A 21533-nucleotide genomic window follows, 5' to 3' on the forward strand; every position below is an offset into this window, starting at 1 on the left:
TCCCCCCCCCCCCCCCGAAAAATAAAGACGCATACTGTAAATGAGACAGCGTTTTGCCGTCTCACCCCACCTTGTCTGGACATCCCTCCATCCCAGTCACATGTCCTTCATACCCACATTCCTGTATCCATCTCCCCCTCTCCCCCACCCAACGCCCTACACGCTGAGCCTGCCTCTGGGTCTAAACCCCTCCATATCCTGAATGAGACCCAATGTTCTTCCTCTTCGTTCTCTATTTTTCACTCGTGTGGGTGGATCAAAGGAACATTCCCTGTCACCGTGCCTCGCTAAAAAAATGAAGCCGTCCTTTCTTTGCTGCGCTTTGTGTCTTTCCGCCATTTCCCTTTTTTATTTTGTTTTTTAGATTCCAGAGATGTGTGAGCGCCCCTCGCAGCTCCCAAGAACCCAACCCGTGCACATCACAGCAAAACGTCACAAGTTAGGGTCTCAGGGAATGAGAGAGGTACAGATTGCTTTTTGGCAGGCCTTTCCTATGCGACATACAGTAGATCATCTGCTGCACGAGGGCTATGGCTGAGACTGGAGCAGACAATGGCTTCTAGCTTCCTCTCTCCCTGGCTTTGTGCTGTGCTGTACCCTAAGTCTCAGTTTTGCCGGTCTGGTCTCAGTAAGTCGAGGTCTGCACAACCCCACCCCCGCCTTAGTTCATCCATATTGCTTTTATATTGTATAAGACAATAAGAATCATGGTATTCTGCGCATGAGTCAAATACCAATACACACTGTAAATGACAAGCAAATCACATCACACATAAAGACTCGAAACACGAAACTGAGCACATATCATCTTACTGAAAGCGAACACACATGTACTGTACACACTTGTGTTGTAGTCACCACCGAATGGCCATACACACCCAGACAGAAAGGACTTTATTATCACATGACGTTCATAAGAATGGCTCTGCCTCAGCGTATATTGGCCTCGCTGTCGCTGCCCCAGCCTGGCTCAGCCGAACCACGGTACAATAATCTTTGATGTCTCACATAAAATGCCAAAATCCTGCAGCATGCACACACGCAGCAGTACCAGTCAGACAACAAGGACAGCAGCAGAGACCAAAAATGGTCTGCCAGGGTCTTACTCAGATCAAAATCCCTCCCCATTATTAAAAAAGCCAAAGCTCCTTACCACCTTACATTCTCCCCATGAGATATCCCATCTCCAGACACGCCAGGCTTGTCAGTCCTCTGAGACCACACCTGTCAATCATGCAGCTCTGACTTTGTGGAGGGAAAGCTCATTCGTCAGATAGACAGAATGAGATCCGACTGCCCGCTGACGAGATGAAGAGGAGGAGGAATAGGAGGTTGGGAGGGAAAAGAGATGAGATGCGAGGAAGGAGAGAAGGGAAGAAGAAAACTCACCCAGCCGACCGTGGTGGCGGAGGCTGCCGCAGTCCTCTCTGCATGTCTGCGCCGGTCAGCCTAGCAGAGGAACAGAGGATGTGGCCAGACAAAATGGAAAGAGAGAGATCTGTGAGAAAAAGAGAAAGCTGGAGAGAGAAGTAGAGGAAGAGATTTTATTGCCGCTAGCTCAAGCTTTGTTGAATGGATCATTCGGACTAGCACACGAGGCTGCTGTAGCAGATTGCTGCTGTCTAGCCGTCTGCTGCTCAGACATGCAAGACTATACCATGCGCAGCCAGAGAGAGAGAGAGAGAAAGAGAGATACAAGGGAGGGCAGGTGTAAGGTTAAAGGGTTAAAGTAGGTGAACAAGAAATATAGCAGAGTTTAAATAGAAAAGTAGTAAGAAAGACTGACACCACAGTAAATTTACAAACTACTAAGGAAAGAAGCCACTATATAAGGAAATAAAGCAGCATCAGAAATGTCTTCACAAAATAAGAATACGAGAAGATGCATCGCAGTGGGCAGAAGTAGAAAAATGGCACGCGCATGGAGAAAAAAAAGAGTAGATCAATGGGCCTGTGCCGCATGCTTACTAGTAAAAGAGAGCAAGAACAAATGACAAATGAGCAAAAGAATGAGAAAGAAAGACAGAAAGGAAAGACCAGAAGAAAAGCAGTATTAAGGTACAGTAAGATACCAAACTTACCACTTGAATAAAAATAAATGCAAATGCACCAAACTAAGACACACATGCATGCCACATACAATCCAATAAAGAACACGTGTCCACAATCTCAGCATTCCCTGAAGTTTAACATATAAATCACAGCTTTACGTCGGACATTAAATAAATCTAAATAAAAATCAAACTGAAGTTCTTGTTATAATATGAGTTTTGCAGATATGGTTCAAAGTTGTGAAAATAGGTTCAGGCACAGAGCGCCAAAACAACCACAGTAATGAATAATAGGAAAAAATGCATAACGCCTGTTGCTGTAATGCCTCTGCCCGCAACTACTCACCCCTCTTTCTCCATGTGACACCACTGCCCATCTTTTCTTCCACTGTCTGTCTGTCTGTCTGTCTGTCTATCTCCTGGCTCCATCTGTGTCACATTTTCTATCTGCTCTTGCTCAGCGCTTTAGTCTCGCTACATCACACCTCTCTGTCTGTGCCTCTGTATTTTCTTTCCCTCCTGTGCCTTGCATGCTTCTTGGATTGCAGGCTCAAGTCCCCAGGGCAGAGAAACTGTAGAGCCTCTGCTTGCCCCTTCTGCCTGTTACATACAGCACCGAAACAGCAGAGGGGGGAAAGAGAAATAAATATCATCCATTCATTTCCTCCCACAGCTGAAATCACAGACTCCAAAGGCCTGCTATATGCAGAGAAGGAGAGATAAGAAAAGCTAGAGAAGGAGGGAGAAAGTGGTAAGGAGAAAAAGAGCATTCAGTAGCAGAGGAGACAAAGAAAGAAGAAAGGCAAAGATAGACAATCACATATTTATCTTACAATGTCTCTTTTCAAGCTCCTTTTCATTTAAGAAAAGAAAAAAAATCCCTCTCCAGTCGGCAAGTCCGGTATTCTGTTCCTGTCTCTCTCTCCCCCTGTGTCTGCGAGAGTGACTGGGTGTTACAGCATGCGTTTCATGGAGAAAAAGGAGGGTGGGAACAAGAGATTGAAGATTGAAAGAGAAAAGGAGGGAGCAAGGGAGAGAAAACGCACAAGTTCAGGGAGCGGTAAAGGAAATGTAACTGGAAGCCGTGTGGTGTGGTAGTCTTATATTTTATCAGTATTAGCTGCTGTAAAGCAGCAGAAAAGGCTTGTGAAAAGGGACGGAGACAAGATGGTAAGAAAGCGAGACGAATGGGGAGAACAGGGAATTACCGGAACAGGGTTTCTCTGACGGACAACACACAATGGGCTGAGATCAGCGACAGCAGGAAAATGGCCTGTGTGGTCCCACACTATCACCATCTTTCCCTCTACTGGTTTAAATGGATGTCTTTGAGAGCAAAGTCTATTTCATTTCAAGTTCAATAAGAAAATCATAAACAAAACTCGTTTTATCTACATTTTCCATTATTTCTTACTTGAGTATTATCAGTGACTTCTCATTTTTTGACTCAATTCCAGCACTTTTTTTAAGCAAATGCATCTCTCTGGGTCACAGACATCACATGCTGTGGTGTCTCAACACATCACATGCACTCCAGCGCAGTGAAGGGTCCGTTCATATAATCTCAGTTTTACAAAGTGCCTTTCTTTACTTCCACTTCCTCTCCAGCGACGGTGACGCTTCGAGTCGGCCACACACAGAACTAACATTAGAACAGCTAAACGGGACTATTTATAGAAATTTTCAATGAAGAGAAAAACCTACACTTAGATTCCACAAGGAGGGCGGGTGTGTGTGCTGCGGGGGGTGGGGTCACAAGGGAGAGCTGCTGTATGCCTCCTGCTGTATACTGTAACATACAGTACTACCCCATGGCCACAACAAGACATCTCACACACACAGGCATGCAAAGGATACTTTGCCAATGCCACGAAAAATCCAGTCTAGGCAGGGTAATTATGCACTAAGAAAAACACCCAATACAGAAGTGTCATGTTGTATCTACTGTAAATGACTGCCCGCTCTCTCGTACTGCAGAAGCTGCCCTGCAACCAAGGGTCCCCGCTTCATTCTGGCCCAGAGAGCTCCTTACTCCACCTCCATCAAACCCGGTGGCCTTGAGACAGAGAGCGAAGAGTTTAAGTGGAAACAGTCTTTCATCATCATGCAACTCGCTGCTCTACACATCTGCACACAGCAGCACACTGCACTACGGGTATAGCATCTCTTCCAAACAGGACTGCATCCACTGTCACATTTCATATATTAGATTAGTTCAGACTAAAAGCTGTATAAGGAACACACTTTTATAGCAGCACAAATAAAGAAGGAGAATAATTTTTCACAACTGTGTTACTCAGGGAAATCAGGAGGAAATCCTGCAACTATGATACAATTTACAGGACAATGCTCATGATGATCCATATAATTTGGTAAATAATACAATCTTTTTTTATTATCAGCATTTTGCTTAACCTTGATTTTATTTGTATGTCACATTAGGAGGGAGCATCTACTGATAGGAGCCCATAACTGAAATCCGAACACCTTAAACTGGGAGTTTAGAAAATGTAGTCTCCAACAGAGATCCACTCTATGCATATAAAAGAAGCCTATGCAGCTAAACGTCATACGAATATGCCACAAATAAAGCAATAAATCAACGTATTTTATATTGCTGTCAGGGACTTAGATGATTTCAGGGGTCTGTGGTTTTCTTGGTTTGAAGCAGTGAAAGTTGTTACTGGCTGTTTTGATCACAGCAGTGTCTTTCCCATATAGCTGCGAAGAGGAAATATACCGTTTTGGTTAAGTGAAACTGAACTTTGTACATAATTGGATGCCAAGACCGTGCTCTTCCCCCTGCGGCTGTATGGTGTTTCCCTTCAGTGGCATCTCTTTCATTAGAGCGGCCCACAGACCTCGCTGTAGCAGCATGTTGGTGCGTTTTCCCCTCAAATGTTCTCTTCCTCATTCTCCTCTGCTCTGATTGTTTTCATTTTGTCTTCCTGCCACAAATAATGTCACACGAGAGGCAATTTCTTTTCTTTCTTTTTTTTTGCCACATTCATGCTAGTCTGTGCAACACATATTCTCATCTCTTCCTGTGGCCTATAAAAAATGTGAAACATTAAATGAAAAATAAATTGTCAAAATTCAAAATGAATATTTCAGAGCCAGACAAGAAACCACCTGATATAAAGACAACGTATTTACAACCAACTGATAAACCCAGTGCCCTGTTTAAAATCACACAAAAGTTGGCGTTTGGTAAAAGAAGTCATCAGTGTCCAGAGAGTGTGGTGTTTCCTCAGGGAAAGCTAGGAGGCTGTACAGTTATCTCCTGTGGTGTCACTCTGAACTATACAACCTACTACCTCAACCTGCGGAACACTGGAGGAAACTGCCGGATGGCTGCGTTGTAAGTGTTGGCGAAACGGACCCAATCTATCCAGGTAAAAGTAAATCTATAATATATTCTGATAGCGAACTACATATGATTTGGGCTGCCATTATGATGTCTGGACATTTTTAAGACAATTTAGGAAAGAGTCTATAGCTAAAATAACCAGATGGGAATGTCAGTTTCTTGCTAATCCATCAAATGACATACCTGACAAATCAGATTTATGCAAACACCCCGTGTAGCCAATATAGCTATAAAGCAGTCCTGTTAATGGATTTGCAGCACTGACCCAACAGCCTAATTCAGCCAGAGATGATTTATAATGTTGTGTCATGTCGTCATATAGTCCTACCCTCCTACTTTGGGTGGGGTCACCGCATAAAAGATGGGACACGTGGTTTGTTAGAGAGTATCCTGTCCTGACAGGGTCGGCGTTTTTCACGGGCAAGGAGAGATTGGTGTTATAAATGACTTACTGTATAAACAAGAGGCTAATGAAGTCTGACAATTCCCATCTTTATGACTATCCAATCAAAACCAGCTTGGAAGATAATTACACTGAAATAGTTGTTTTTCTTTCAAGCACAGGGGCAGGCGCTGTATTTGCCAGGAAGACACATACCTATAGATACGAGCTTGTGCAGCCAGTCACCACAAGTTCGGATCTACGGGTTTGTGGCAGCTGGCGTACCCCTTCAAGAGCAAATAAGGAAGACGAAACCCACAAAACATGGAACCAGCAAGTCGTTCTACTATCTGAACCTGTAAACCCCATTTATTGAACACATCACCCCTCTCAGTGGGCGCACAAACAAATGTGCCATGATGAACAACAAAGTATTTATCAAGAACCAGAGTTCAAATGTTGATGACTTTGTACATCTTCATCGTATAGCTTCCAATGTATGTAAAATTCAAAAAAATTAAAATATTGTTCCTTTCATGTATTTTTCATGTTTTATATTTAATTAGACCTTTTCAGTGTGGCCATAAAACACATTTCCTGTTTGTGTATCTTATAGAAGAGAGACTTGAAATTAAACCATAGTACACTGAACAGGCCAGAGCACATGACTGTGAGATGGACGTGGTGTTTGTGTAACCTTCTGATCAAATTCCTCTCAGGCCAACATTTATTTCTGAAATGTCAGACAGAATAATATACTGTATTATACATGGGCATAAAAATGTGAAATGCCAGCAACTAATGAATGATCTGAATTCAGAAAACACATTTGTGCTGTATAAAATGCCATTTTAGGCTGCGTGAGTATTTCGTGACACACCATGAAATTAATAAAATGTCCATAACACAGTCCTTTGTATTCTTAGCAAAAGTATACCTACAATCGCCAAAAGACAACAAATCCAACATCTCTAGGTAAATATTCAAAACTCAAATGAATTAAGACTGTGAAATCATATTAAATCGCACCTGTCAGAACACAAAATATGATGCCAGTTTTATTTTTGAAAAGACACCGGTAATTAATAAATGCCTTCTGTGCCAATATCTGTTAAATTATCCTTTTTTATAATGTGTCATAACACTATTTCTCTTGACCTTACTTCCATACCACCATGCACTGTGAACAGATCATCAGCTACGCATCATATGGTGCAGATTAGAAACTATACTAAACCAAGCTAACAGAAAGAAAACTATAGGTATTATAAATCGCCAACATACCAGTAGGGCACATGCTGGAACTGATGGTCAGACATCCTCTGGAATCAGGTGGAGTCAGGCTTGAGGAGTAGTGTAGGCCAATGCTTCAGGGTAAATCAAGAAACCTATAAAAACAGATACACAAATGATCAAAAACTGATGTGAACAGCACAGAAGCATTGACAGATAAGAGACCCCTGCACATACATTCCTAAAACCACACACCTACAAACACGTGGTAATCCAAGCACACCCTTAAAACACATAAAAGATTAAAAACTACAAGCACAACAGCGATTCAATAACCGTAACAATAAAAAAAAGGCTAAATAAAAAGCAAAAGTAAGACGATAACATCCCCTCGTTCTCTCCCTGTTACGCCCTCCTAACCCGTTGTCCAGTGCCCATTTTCCGGGTACAAAAACCTCAAATCGCCTTTAAAAAAAACGTACGGCAAGAGAGAAATGGCAAAAGGTTGAATGCGGTAAGACGTGGACGAGGAGGAGTTGCAGCACAGGGCTGGCTAAAGAAAAAGTGGAATTAGTGACCAAGCAAAGGAAAGGGTGGTGTTTTCTTTTTTTTCTTTTTTTTGGTGCTTCATTCTGCTTGGCTTTTTTGGATCCCAGCAGGATCCTTGGCTGCAGCTCTGCCTCTTCTTAGTGCTGCCAAAATTTGGACATATCCCTTTGTCTTAAACTCTGTTGCATAAAATCAAATTGAGAGATGAGAAAAGATATAACTTAAAAGAGACAAGGGGAAAGGACCGGCCAACAAAACTAGAGCGCAAGTTATTAAAGAAAAGGACACAGCATGAGTGAAAGTGCACAGCAAAGAGGAGAGAGGCTTAGCAGCTGAACGCAAGGGAAACAAAAATTCATAAAAAAAAGTCAAGATGGAAGAAGGTTTCGCGTCAGAATTTTTTCTCTGCAAACATATTATCTCCCAAGAGCGAGCTACAAAAAGTGTCTTCTGCAGCCGAAGCCTTTCCAAAGCTATGCCACGTAGTGAGAGAGGGAGAGAGCAAGCAGCCACTTTTTCCTCTCTCCAAAATGGCTGAGGGCCGGGGGAAAGCAGCTATGAGCAGAGAGGAAGAGTGGTGCTCCCCGTCCTGCTCAGGGGAGGGCTGGGCGATTCAGCGAGCATCTCTCCCTCGTTTCCCTCTCCTCACTCATGCCCTTTGTCCCATTAGCCGTCTTTCAGACCGGACGAATGGCGTACAGCTGTGTTGTCAGTCCATAAGTAACTCTACTCGGCCCACCATGCAGGGGAAGGCTACGACTGTAAACGAGTAAGGCTGATATGGCTTATTGTGTGTCTTTCACATGCCCACATCCTAATGCTCCACACTGTTGTCCGTGTGAATGTGTCGTCCTCCTGATGCTCTATGCTTAATGCTCTTTTTCAATGCCTCCTGAATGCTTCACAGGACAAGTGACTATTGTTTGATCACTATTTTCTATTTATAAAAAAGGAAAAAAGTATTTGGTAAATGGGGAATTATTATTTTATCTTTGTGGGGCTTATTGTTTTTAGCATTTCATCTTCGTAATTTCAAATTTCCTTTCAGTACATAATATCCTCACTTTCATTTCCTTTGCATAACCATATAGTCCTCAGTTTAAATACATGTAAACGTCTGTCAAAATCATTCTAAAATGTTTATCATGATTTACTTGAATTGACTCCTCTTGTCTTTTTTGCAGTACTTAACCTCAACACCACTTTCAGTACAAAATGTGTAGCCAGACTGCTGCAGTCAATAATACTTATCAGCGTATTTCTAGTGGAGTATCTCAAGGCTCTGTCCACGGGCCGATTCTGTTCATTGTCTCTTTGCTTCTGTGTTCCCCGTAAAGCTTTCCAGATTCAAGGTAAGGCCAACGACTACATCTAACTAAAAATAAAGCTTGTAAAAAGGCACAAATTAGAAAAAGAACAAACGTAAGCAGACCTCAGATCATGTGCACGTGCTTAGCTTACACATCATTGATTGTAAAGACTGCACTGTATAGGGAAATTTAGTGTTTCAGCTCTAATGCTACCAGATTAATTCAACAACAATAGGCTAAAAGACAATTGGCAACATTATTTTCTCCCAGTTTAATGAAGAAATGAGCCCATCCTGGTTTTTCGCATTTAAAAAATCAGTGGGGGAAATCCACTTCCACAAATCCACTTCCACTTGTTTGTGTTGTTCTTCCTTTATTGCAACAGGCCTTCTGTTTAATACAGAGCAGTCGTTGTTCCTAGTATAATATACAGATGTGGATTTCCACTGTTTTCACACAAAACACTACTCATTTATAAAACATGTCCACCCTACATCTGAGAAATGAATCCACCAGTAAGGTAACCTGCACCAAGATTGGTGGCTCTATTTTCAGATTTTGAAGTAGCTGTTCGTGTGCATTTAGACTGTATGCAATGAAGTCCCATACCAGTAAGCAGCTGCCCTACAAAAGTGTCTTTAAGCAAGACACGATAACCCCCATCAGTGCAGTGCCCTACCTGACCCCGACTTCTGACCTCTGGAAGAACAATATGCTAATGTGTTACAAAAAGCATTTACAAATTGTACAAGAAGCCAAGTGTGTGTGTGTGTGTGTGTGTGTGTGTGTGTAATATTTCACAAATACAAGAAACACCTTCAAAAATGGATTTATGCGTGTATATCAGCTTGTTAGTGTTAAGGAAAAGGACAAATGTTGAGTTTAGGATATTAGGTGCCCTAGATACTAGTTTTGCCACAGCATGCCAACGGGCCGCTGTCTGCTCCATGGTCACCACTTGAATCTAAATGAACAGATTTGACTTTCAGGCTATTGCCAAGAACCCTGTCACAGTGCCGACACAGAAAAGGGCCTCTCCAAAACAGAAGGTTGAAGAAAACAGAGCAACCGACATGGGCATAACCCCAAACCTCTAACAAGGTAACCCCTTAAAGCCACTCTCAGAGCCTGGGAAAGAGGGAAAAAGAGAGTGGGCTGCCAACAACGGGGAAAAAATAAAATACCACATTTTTTTAATTCAGGGACATAACATCAGGGCAGAAAATGCAGTGACAATCGAACAAAAAAAAATGCAGGCCTGAGTAACATAGATTAACATTGTATTTGATTGTTCTAGGGGTTTTTTTGTGATTTGTTTACTGTCGTTTTACTGTAAGTGTCATTACTGTCCATCTTGGGCCTATGTGAGCTGCTATAATGGTCTCACAGTGGCCTGTATGAGTGTTGCACATCTACCCAACTTTAAAAATGGATTATCCTCCTCCTTTCCCGTCTCACAAAATGTGTGTGAATTCCTTTGAATAGGACATAAATTAATAATTTACTTAAGGATTTACTAATGTTCAAGTGAAATATTTACTAATGCAGTGTCACAGGCGCCTTTTCGTCTGAGGAATGTGTTAGTGGCATGCTAGGAATCGTCCATTATTAGTAAAGGATGACCTTTTAAAGTAATACTCTCAGATACTATGCATAATGACAATAAAGATGAATCTAATTTATCTAACACATCTACATATGTGTTGTATTTTCTTTAATTAAAAGGTCTTTGTTCTGCATTATCAGTGGGGCGTCACTGCAGCATGTCCAGGACGCCCAACACGAAATGTTACCTTGGTGATCCTTCTGTAAGGCAGTCCCTGTTTTCAGGTTTTAATTCATGCCCTTATGTGGGTGTGTGCTGTCCTTTAGACAGATACATAACAGACTGCATGAGTTTAATCTCTTTAATCTCTACTGTACAGTATAAACCAAATTAAATAACTTAAAATGTCATACTTCTGTATCACAAGGTGTATTTATTATCGAGATCTTTTATAGCACCCAGGATTTTGGTGCACTCATGCAGTTCAGATGTTTTATGTTTTGTCGGTTTTTATACCCTCGACCTCAATTCTCATTGCAGCAGTAATTTATATTTTTGGAGTGACAAGTACACGTGAATTTGAACAATACTACTACTACTACTACTACTACTACTTCTCAATCTTCAATATAATAATGGATTAAAATCCATGGATATTATTTATAATTATATGTTTAAGCAATCACACACTGTATATTATTCTAATAATAATATATAGAAGATTCCTGGAAAGGCTACAACCGGCAAGTTTAATTACTTCTTTGGTAAATCTCTATTTGTGCATGTGTGCTGCAGGAAGTTTCTACAAAAACCTATACATGTCGACATTCAGGCTAGTCCTAGCTAGTACCAAGAGATGTCTGGGCAGCTGGTGCTTCCCAAAGTACAGGCTTGTCCAGTGATTTTCCACTTTCACGTGTGGTTCTTGTCTATTGGCATTTTAAAAGAAAATCACAATCCTTTTCTGAGTAACTACAAGCAAAATGAAGTATCCCGGGGGCAGGCACTTCAAGCGGCTAATTTTAATTGTTTGGATACAGCAGTCAAAACATGAGATAGCCGCCCACAGTCCAGCCTGTCTGCTGTATTATTTCAGAAATGTGCAAAGTAATATAAACCTACAGTAACACCTCTGAAATGCACTGGTGCTGAGATTTCAGAAACATTAAGGTTGGATAAGATAACAGCTGTAAAAATGTATTTGGGTAGAGTATGATGGACATATTCAAATAACCTCTGAATAATGGGGCTATAATATCACAGTACTCAATCTGCTTAATCCCGACTCCAAATTACATGATCGTGAAGGTATTAAGATCAAAGTACTGGTTTGTATGTAAAGCCATTGGAGAATTTTGTTTAGCAAAAATTGTTGCTGCTCACTGCAACCAAAAGCCGACATAAGGACATTAGTTGTACCCATCTGTCTGCCAGACACTTTGCTAGAAGAACAAAAAGACAAGACGTGTATACTTCATAAAATAACAAGTGATTGCACAATGTTTACAGGTGTGCCTACAGTATGTCTAACGGGGACTTAAAGTCGTAAGTAAGTACAATAAGTTGTAAATGTAGCCAAAGGCCTTGCATACTTGATAAAGCATACTTACCTAACCCTAACCTCAGCGTGTACTTACAAAAACATTTACTTGCTTTGATCATTCTCTTACCCGTTTTGTTTGTTTTGAACTGGACTGCGGTGTACATTTCAGCTGTCTGTGAAGGCCTTCGTGTAGATTTTATCCGCATGTTCAGTCCAGCACAACAGAATGAATGTCTAAAGCCTACACTGTACAGTGCAATCAGACAGGAGAGCAGGATAAAGCACCAGTGGGAGATTTGAGAAAGCCGCAGTATTTATAACTGGACATTTTCATTCACGCTCATACATCTTTGCTTCTTGATGTTTCAGTCCATTTTTATCTTTTTCCCCTCTTTCATCTCAACCATCTCTTGCAGTTGCTTGTCCCTCGCTGTTCCCTCCTCTCGCTTCCCCCATCAAATATTCTGCTCACGCACAACTGCGGCACCCTTTCTCCAGTCCTCCCCATTAATCCACACCACAGACATCTTGGCCCACTGTCTCGTCTCTCTCTCAACGTGCACTCAAAACTCTCAAAGTCTGGGCCATTTCAGTAGAGTGCGCCTGAGCATTTTTCACAGGCCATGAGGCCCACTGTTGGACATGCTTTTTACTGTACAGACAGACTAGTAGTATATCACGCTCTCCATCCCACTGATTAGAAAAAGTAAGACGCCATCCTAGTCAAGGCAAAGGTCATATCAGGATAAGCACCACTCCTACCCTTACAGCATACACAGAGTATATATCCTCTATGTTCAGCCACACTTAACACTTTCACCATTGTAGGAAAAACATCACAAAACAAACCGATGACTTGCTTCAGCCTGGTCTGGCCAGCCTGTGCTATGTGGCTGGCTCTGCCCTGTTTGAGCCAGGTTTGGCCAGTTTCTAAAAGACAGTGGAGACGCTGGCTTTGAGTCAGAAAACAACTAAATCTTTGCCACTGGAGATAAAACTTTATCCTGAGCATGCTCCGCTTGCTTGACAAGTTTTTGATTACTAGAGATTAGCTTTTGGAAGGGAAAAAAAGTTTTCTTTCTTCATGTTTGATTTGATTGCTGATTATAGGTTGATCGTATCATTTTGTGAAACACACAAAAAAATCAAGAACTTCAATTATCAACAAGTTGCCTTATCCACATCAATTAATCTTCTATTATTCTCTTCTATTAATTAACCATCTAAAGAAACATTTAAGTTCCCCTTGGCACACGTATATTAATTATATATTGAAAGTAAAAACTTTCCTTAACTTTTGAAATGTTACATTTTCTCTCTCAACATTATTATAATATTAATTTAAGGTTTTGATAGAACAATTTTAAGTATTACTAATAATTGTTGGACTCTACCGCGGTGTTTGACAACATACTGGTAAATTGTATTCATCAAGCAGAGACAAAGTACAAAGTAAAACTGTCTATTATGGGTGGCACACTGCTTCTTAAGATGCTTTGCAGAAGGTTTTGAGAAAGGAGCGAGCACAATGACATAGCAGGGGTAAGGCTGTAGGAAGGAGAAAAAGATCTAATTACTGTATTAATTACTTAATTTCTATTCATCTGCAGGATCCACTGGCTTGTACTAATCACTTTAAGAATGCAGCCAAATGCTCAATATTAACACATCTTCCATGACAGGAGGAAGAGTGTGGGTCTATGGGGGGATGAAGAAACAAGATTTATAGGCAAATTAAAGCGACTAATGCCATCAGACTTGCAAAAGAAGCGGACATCAAGAATGAGAACTCAGGGAGGTCACATTTTTTCCCTTTCTTTGTAAAGAGCCCTTGTTCTTTGCTTAAATGCTGGCAGTGCACAGTTGCAAAATGCAGATGGTTAAAAAACGTATTTCCAGATATTCCAGAGTATAAAAATCCTGGGTGGATTGTGAGTTTACCCCCCTCTATCTTTCTCCTCTGAAATAAGGGCTCAAGTTAAATTTTCCAGCAATGCTTAGAAATAGCCCACAGTGCCTCATCAGCCACCCTCCTCTCCTGCCATTTCTTTCTTTCTATCAACCTCCACTCCTGCCCTCCATCCCTTCCATCCCCCCCTCTCTCATTCATTCAGTTTAATTTTGAACTCTGCACTGGTAGACAGGCAAAGAGGGTAGCTCCATGGTTACCTGGCACCAGGCCATCTCATTACACTGCCAATTGATTCTGGCCTGCCGCCACGTCCGCTGCCTGCCTCCCCCACACCCCAAACACCGCACCATCCACCATCTCTGCACCCCAGACTGTCTGCAGCAAAGGAGATTTCAGAACACACAGGAAGGAAAGAGGCCAACAGCTTCACTTGCGTACATCAAACTTAGATGGCATTCATGCAGTGCTGCACGCATTAAGAGAACAAACACATAAATCCAACACTCACATAAATACAACATGAAAAGCTTAGTTCAAGAGTAAAAATGCGCATTGTATTTAAGTACTCTCAAACCCTAGCGCCCATACTGCAACACCAGAATTGTATTAAAGGTAAGATGAACCAAAAAAAAACAAGTAAAACCTCCCAACAATACTCACTTCCACACTTATTGTCACCTATTTATTAATGGCATGTGTCTGGAGATTAAATAAGGATCTTATTAAGAGGACTAATTGAACCATCAATTGAATTTTCTTCAAAAGACTTCGAAAAATCATCTAAATTGTAGTGGACGTGGATGAATGTGCTTTTCAAGGATAAAGCTGATGAGTTGTGAGCAGGTAGGAAACAAACTATTCAGCAAAAAAAGTGAACACCGTCCCCACTTACAACACAAAAGTTAAAGAAATTAATATTTTTTAAACTTGCTTAATGAAGAGATATATTTTAAATACTAGGAATTTCTGTGATTTTTGTGCGTTCAAAAACAAAATAGACATATTTATATAGAATGAATTATTATTTCCAACATTTTTCTTGATAATCATCAAATCATGGTTGTTTGATTTCTAAGGTTATTGGACTTTTATTTGCATTTCATGATTATGGTTTCGAGATTTTTTTTCCAACATCTTTACAAAGTTCGACATGAAACAACAATATAAATGTATACGCTGTAAACCAACAAAGACGCATTTCAGGAGAGCAACTTTCAGCCCTTTTAATTTAAAGTATTGTTAAGTATGAGTGTGATGCTTTATTTGCCCTATTTGACCCATCTGTGACACATACATCATCAATTACAGTACATTTTTAGTAAAGTTGAATGTTGGCGCCAACAGCAACAAAATCTTCCACGTCTCATCTGGAATTTCAAGCACTTGCACAAGCACAATGTGTGTGCTGACAGGCCAAACAGAGTAAGTGACCATGTTCCCTTGAGGCATCTCTGAGCTCTTCTCAGTGACAGAATTTTGACACTGATGCAAGTTCTCACACAACAACGCCACATACAGTTGTTACTGGCTTTTAAATGGCATCCCTTATTAGGCTACATTAAACAAACACTTCATATTAGACTTAAACACACATTTTATAGCAGTTTTAGACCTAACAGAATCCTTATAGTGCGTTTCTAATATCTTAAGTGTCTGCTTCAAATAATTTTGCGTAGCTCGGAACCAAAGAAGTCAGGATTGATGTCTAATGACTCATCTCGCCCTATGAGACAATCATCCAGTGGCAGTGAATGCAGGGGCGGGTTCACTGCTGAGACTTCATCTTATAGAGCATCTGTCTAGGTGTGATTGAGACAGTCATAGTTTGCGTCTGCTGGCAGATGCTGGGGTCATGGCCTCTAGGTCACCAGGGATTTGAGGGGATCAGGAGTTAAAGGGATCATAAAGCCACATGACAGTGTGTCTACTGTGCCTTCAGTATCCCCATATTCAACTGACATTCATTCATGCGCCAGTTAAAAGTGTACCATGGTAGTTTTTGTGTGGTGAAAACATTGTTCCAAACACCTGCAATGGTTCATCTGCAGTTCCAACAATGATGGATCTGCATCTCTAAATATTGGGGTAGCCATGTGAGCCAGTTCCAGCAGACAATATCTTACACTAGGTACTGCAACACATATCCAATGCACCCTTTTTTCCCCCCATTCACACCACCGCTGCTATTACTGTAGCTGCTCAATATAGGATTTCCTAAGCCCTATTTCCACCCTGCCATGAATTTTTGCTTAGTTTAACGACTAGGTCAGAGCCTAAATAAACTATATTCTGTCATTAAATTAAATCCATTCCATATGAGTTGGCTGGCTGAGATATGTTAAAAATGAAGACATGCATGGTCTTCAACTATACTGGGAGGTGAATTTAAATAAGCTAGCCTATTTTATGGCATACGTATTCAACTATGAACAGAATATAAGATAAATGTACATTTTCACTGAATATGTTAAATGCTGCCATCCAGACAACATCCAGCTTCATGTATGCATGTATTACTAACCAAAACGTAGGCTAAATCTAATCAATGCAAGTCTTGGAGTGCATCCCAACATCTGCAAATCAAACCCAATCAAAAGCTGCTCTTTTCTTAATTTTAGTAGGTTCACACACTTAATTTGAGAGTCAGCCTTGCTGGGAAATGACTGTAACTGTTTTCTTACAGCAGGAGAACTAAGAAGATACAAGATACAAGCATGTGCAACATTTATTGCCATTTAATCTCCCAGGTGTTTGTAGGACAATTAAAAAGCAGCCATGAAAAACATTATTGCTTCATCTTAGAAAATGAATTGTACAAAGCACTCAGACAGGCAACATACACCATTTCTATCTGCCTGCCACCGTTTTGGTAATTTCATGGCTCGCAGAGACATTACTCGGTGGAAATGGAAGGAGGAACTCCGTTAGAGAAGAATCCTCACAAATCAGGTGCACTGCGCATTGCATTATAAAATATGAAGCTTGTGCCTCCACTTATTTAGACCAGGTCTTACTACAAGCATCTAGATTATTCCCTACTTCCACATGGCACCTTTTACTTACAAATTCTTAACCAAATTAAATACTCTTCATTATTATTAATAATAACCATAGAATTTATGTAGAGACATCAACAAATAAATACATGTTTCAGTGTGTAAAGTGTATTGTAAAGTGTATTTGTATCTTCAGACCTAAAACTGATGATGCATATCACTACCAAAATCATTAATTTAACTTCAAAACGGACGTCATCTGTCTGCTGTCAATTTTTTGGCCGCTGCACACTCATGCCTTGTGACTCTGCACTTTCAGAACAAGACCATCAATTTCAACCAAGCAGGTGCCACCCATCCATTCACCCATCCATCCATCTCAAAACAGTCAGGTGCACAGTACCTATGGAGAGATGGACAGGCGGCCCAAGTTATATATGAACTAAGTTAACTCAGCAATGTATCCAAATTAAAAGTGCCCTCAAAAACATTAAAATGGAACATTAATGTTAATCCATCATTTCCTCTGTTAATTGTTATAGATTCTGAAAAATGTGCTTTCAGAAGCCCATCTGTACTAAACATAAAAAGTCAGTACAAAAGCCAGCTATCAAAGCACCAGGGCCTTATATAATATAAGAAGTCTTTCAATAGTAATTATAAGGATAATCTTTCATGCTCAACCCGAAGCTTTTCACAAAGCATCACAAATATTTTTATAATTAGACAAAGATTTCAGAATTCTGAACTTCACTACATTCTCTTAAACTTTACAAAAAGCTTAAATATCCTAACAGATTGCATTCAGTAAAATCCTCCATTATCAAAGACTGTCAGTATCAACAGCCTCAATTTCTATGCAGACTATTTGATGTGCCATACCGACAGGAACTTGCCTCTTTATTGCGCTAGTGCCCTTATTCAAACACAAGAGATTTGATAACCTGCATATCGGAAAGCATATATACTGAAAGATGAGATTATTATAAATATTGCCCAAATCACCAAACCTGTATGTCAGTTTAATAACCTTTAATAATCTTTACTTATTTTTTAAAATGATTAAAATGTTACCTGAGAAGCTATCACACATGTTGTGCTTTAATCATATGTTTTAAGTATGTATGTCTATATATACACACATTCAGATTATATATATATATATATATATGTATAAGTATGTACATACACTGTGTAAGTCTATATAATCAGATTACACTATTATTATAGTTGATGGTGACAGGGTTAATTAATAAAGAAAAGTCAGTGTAGAGATTTTCCAGTGCGAGTCTGTCTCTGCAAAAACTAAGGGTTAGAGATGGGCCTCCCCACTTTGGGGCCCCTTTCCTGTACATGCACACGGGTTGTTTAAGGACACAGTGAACCAGGCTACCCGATCTAGGGAAGGGGCCAGGCAGGGGGAACAGTGACGGGACGGCCAAGTGGAAGAAACTCTCATGGAATCCTAACAGCTCAAGCTGCTGGCTTAATGCTAGGGGGAGTAGTGAGCGCTGGAAGAGGGAGACAGGATTGGCTGATGTGAAAAGAGAGGGAGGAGCCCATTCCCCAGGAGGAGAGTCGGATAGATTTATGGACTCTGCCGGCAGCAAGGAGAAAAAAAGAATAAAGGTGGTGGTGAGTGTGGGGTGTGAAGGGTCTTCAAATGTGACAGTTTCTTAAAGTAAAGTTACAGGACAGATGAGAGGTACTGTAAAGCATCTATGTTATATCTCATGAGACGAGAATTTTTTTGAACATACTGTTTATAAAGACAAGGTCTCACTCAGCGACTTAATAAACAAGTGTCATTCAGATTTTCAAACTCCAGATTCTGGCTCAAAGCAAAGCAGGTTTGGGTCGGTCCAGTTTTACATGACAACGCATCACACCTGCAGTCTTGGGAGGAATAGCGAGCTGCCACACAGACCTTCTCCCACTGCCCCCTCCCTCCCCTTCTCCATTTTCTTTCTCCTTGTTACCTTGTCTCCCCCTCTCCTGTGTTCCTCTCCTTCTGTCGCTCCCCACTTTCTATGTGAGTGTGTCTGAGTCCTGCTGGAGAGGCTTTGTCTGTGAACAGTGGAGCCCGGACCGGCCCACGGGGGCCAGATCCATGAATACCCGCACTGTGAGAGCCGCTCTTTCTCTTCACACCACTTTCTCTACTGGAATGCCTGAGCAGTGAGGTAAGAAACGCATACACGCACCATCATGTGCGCACACACACACACACACACACACACACACACACATTCTCACTTTCTCTGCCTTACACTCATGCACACACTTCCACACAAACACCATACTTTACACACAAACTGAGTGAGTCATGCGGTGATGAAAAGCCAGTGTTTTGTGTGTGAACCCTCTCACCCTGGACTCACATCCTGAGAGCCTTTCTCCTCCCTCAGTCCCTGCCAAGCTCTCCCTCTAATTAAAGACCATTGGGTCCAATAGCATTGGCCCAGCTTCCCCCAGACCATGCCCCATCCCCAGCTCATAGAGGTCCTGAGCAGAGTAGAGTCTATGTGGAATGTGAATGACTGTGGTGATTAACAACTTCTCAGGGTTTCTAATTCCCCAGTTAATGGTGTGCTTGGCCCACAAGACACATGACAGCTTTACAGAGGCTGGCCTGATATATACTTCACTGACAAGGGATAGTCTACAAAAACCTCTCAAGAGATGTTTAAGTTGTTTGATCTCTTTGTTTGTTTGTAAAATGAACAATATTGCTGCACAGAATGATCAAATCCTACCCTGGAAAACCATTCAAAAATAGTAAAAATTGATTTTGTTCTCATTGCACAATTTAACAAACTGATAGCCCATTCATGAGTATGGGCTGGCTACAACATAAATATAGTGACACTGTGCCTGCACCTGTATTTAATAATGACACTGAGTGAGGAGCTATGTGGGTCAAATGCTAGATATTCAGTCCCAACAAACTTTTTCAGCTCTGTCAGGTATTAAAGAACAAGAAACATTTTTTAAAGGTGCAGATCATTCAAAAGACTGCGCAGTTGGCTCCATTTGGCCGTGATTATTGCTCCAAGACCTCTGCAGGCAAAGAAGCCAAGCATGTGAGGGAGAGGCTCTTCCATCTGTGTGCAAAGTATGCTCCCTAACTGTGACTGAATTTGGACTGGTCTGTTCAAGTACTGTTTTGGGTAGGGAGGGTATATTTGTGCCACAATATGATTTGCATCTCAGTGAATCAACCAGAAAGCTTGTGCAACTGAGCAGCAAACAATAAAGGGCAATTTGGGAAACTAGTAAACATAATAAAAACGAAAGAAATTTAAAGAGGCAAAGGTAACAAAATAACAACACTTAATGCCACTTATCTACTGAATTTCATATTAGGGTGTTGAAACCTAGTATTATGTGGTTACATCAAATCACACTGTTAAAGTGAAAATGATAAAATGATCACAGGAGGCACAAAATCATGGTTACAGGTAAAAAGCCTACTCAGCAACTAGCTCTGCTGAGTGGTGAAACCAATGTAGAATAGCATTAAGCTGCAATTTCATCAAATGGTTACTCAATACTGCTCCAAGAGGAGAACAAAATTAAAGTCAAGAATATTTGCCACAAAATGTTAAATATTAAACAGACAGCGTTTATAGCGTGTTTGTTGGCATCAGCTATACAAAGCCCGATCAATTTCTGATCCTGTTTGTTTGTTCATACTGGATATGAACGGAGGTGCCTAAACCACAAATATTATACAGCAAATTACACCATTAGACACCCTCCAATATGTCAATCCAAGGAAAGGTGCGATGCAGGTTATATTTTCTAGTCACACATATTTAAAATGTGTTACTAATTTTAATAAAGGTCACTACAGGTCAAAATATGTATACAGTACTATCTATATAATTAAATACCAGACTGAATTTGGTATCAGCACAAACTATATTTAAAAAGTCAGATCATGTTCAAGGGCAAAACATCCTGACCAATTCTTTAAAGAGTCTTGAATGACAGACCTCTCAGCCTCTCACTGTCCAGTCATGGTAGTTTAGTCTTGCTTGTCAAAGCAGGCTGCCTCCCCTTTGCCCAAATTTGGATTGGCAAACCCAAATGCAGGCTTGAAAACCACCCTTCAGAAACTCGCTGGTGATGTCACAGACACTGCAGCCTTGTAGCGTCTGCAGTCTGTGGTCGCGCCTTTCACCTCTAACAAGTTACTCTTTTTCATCTTGGACATCACTCTCTGGAAGCTGCGTCACTGGGTCATTTCAATAAACAACAAGCGGAGCACTCTTGTTTGGAAACATTACACAGACATTACCAGACTGTTGACACATGTCTGCTGTTGAGGAGGAATAGGGCAGCCAATGATCTGGATCTATGAGGTAGCAGTAATTAGTCTGAAAGAACAAGAGTCGGCGTCGGTCTAGAACAAGAAACAAGTGGATATTAATTTTAACAACAAGCCTTTCTCAAGCAATAGCTGTTTCTTAACTGAAGGCTAAACTCGAGCAAGGATGTGACTTTAGCTACCTGCATCATGATAAATTATCAGTAGCAGATTCTTAGTCATCCCTTACTGGCATTCTTCATTTAACGATTAATGTCATTTGCTTGTTAGTTTTTAATTTGAAAAATGTATGTTTTTCTCAGCTTCTG

At 40.8% G+C, this 21533-nt stretch overlaps 1 long non-coding RNA gene across 2 annotated transcripts in view; it reads right to left on the minus strand.

Annotated features, from left to right (window-relative positions):
• Window positions 1–21533, minus strand: part of LOC123963300 — a 78206-nt gene that overhangs the window by 27120 nt on the left and 29553 nt on the right. For both annotated transcript variants that reach the window (XR_006823150.1, XR_006823151.1), the window contains exon 2: window positions 7088–7191. This is a non-coding gene — a long non-coding RNA (uncharacterized LOC123963300). The remainder of the gene's footprint in view (window positions 1–7087; window positions 7192–21533) is intronic.

Source organism: Micropterus dolomieu, linkage group LG23, assembly GCF_021292245.1.
Source record: "Micropterus dolomieu isolate WLL.071019.BEF.003 ecotype Adirondacks linkage group LG23, ASM2129224v1, whole genome shotgun sequence".
Classification (NCBI taxonomy): domain Eukaryota; kingdom Metazoa; phylum Chordata; class Actinopteri; order Centrarchiformes; family Centrarchidae; genus Micropterus; species Micropterus dolomieu.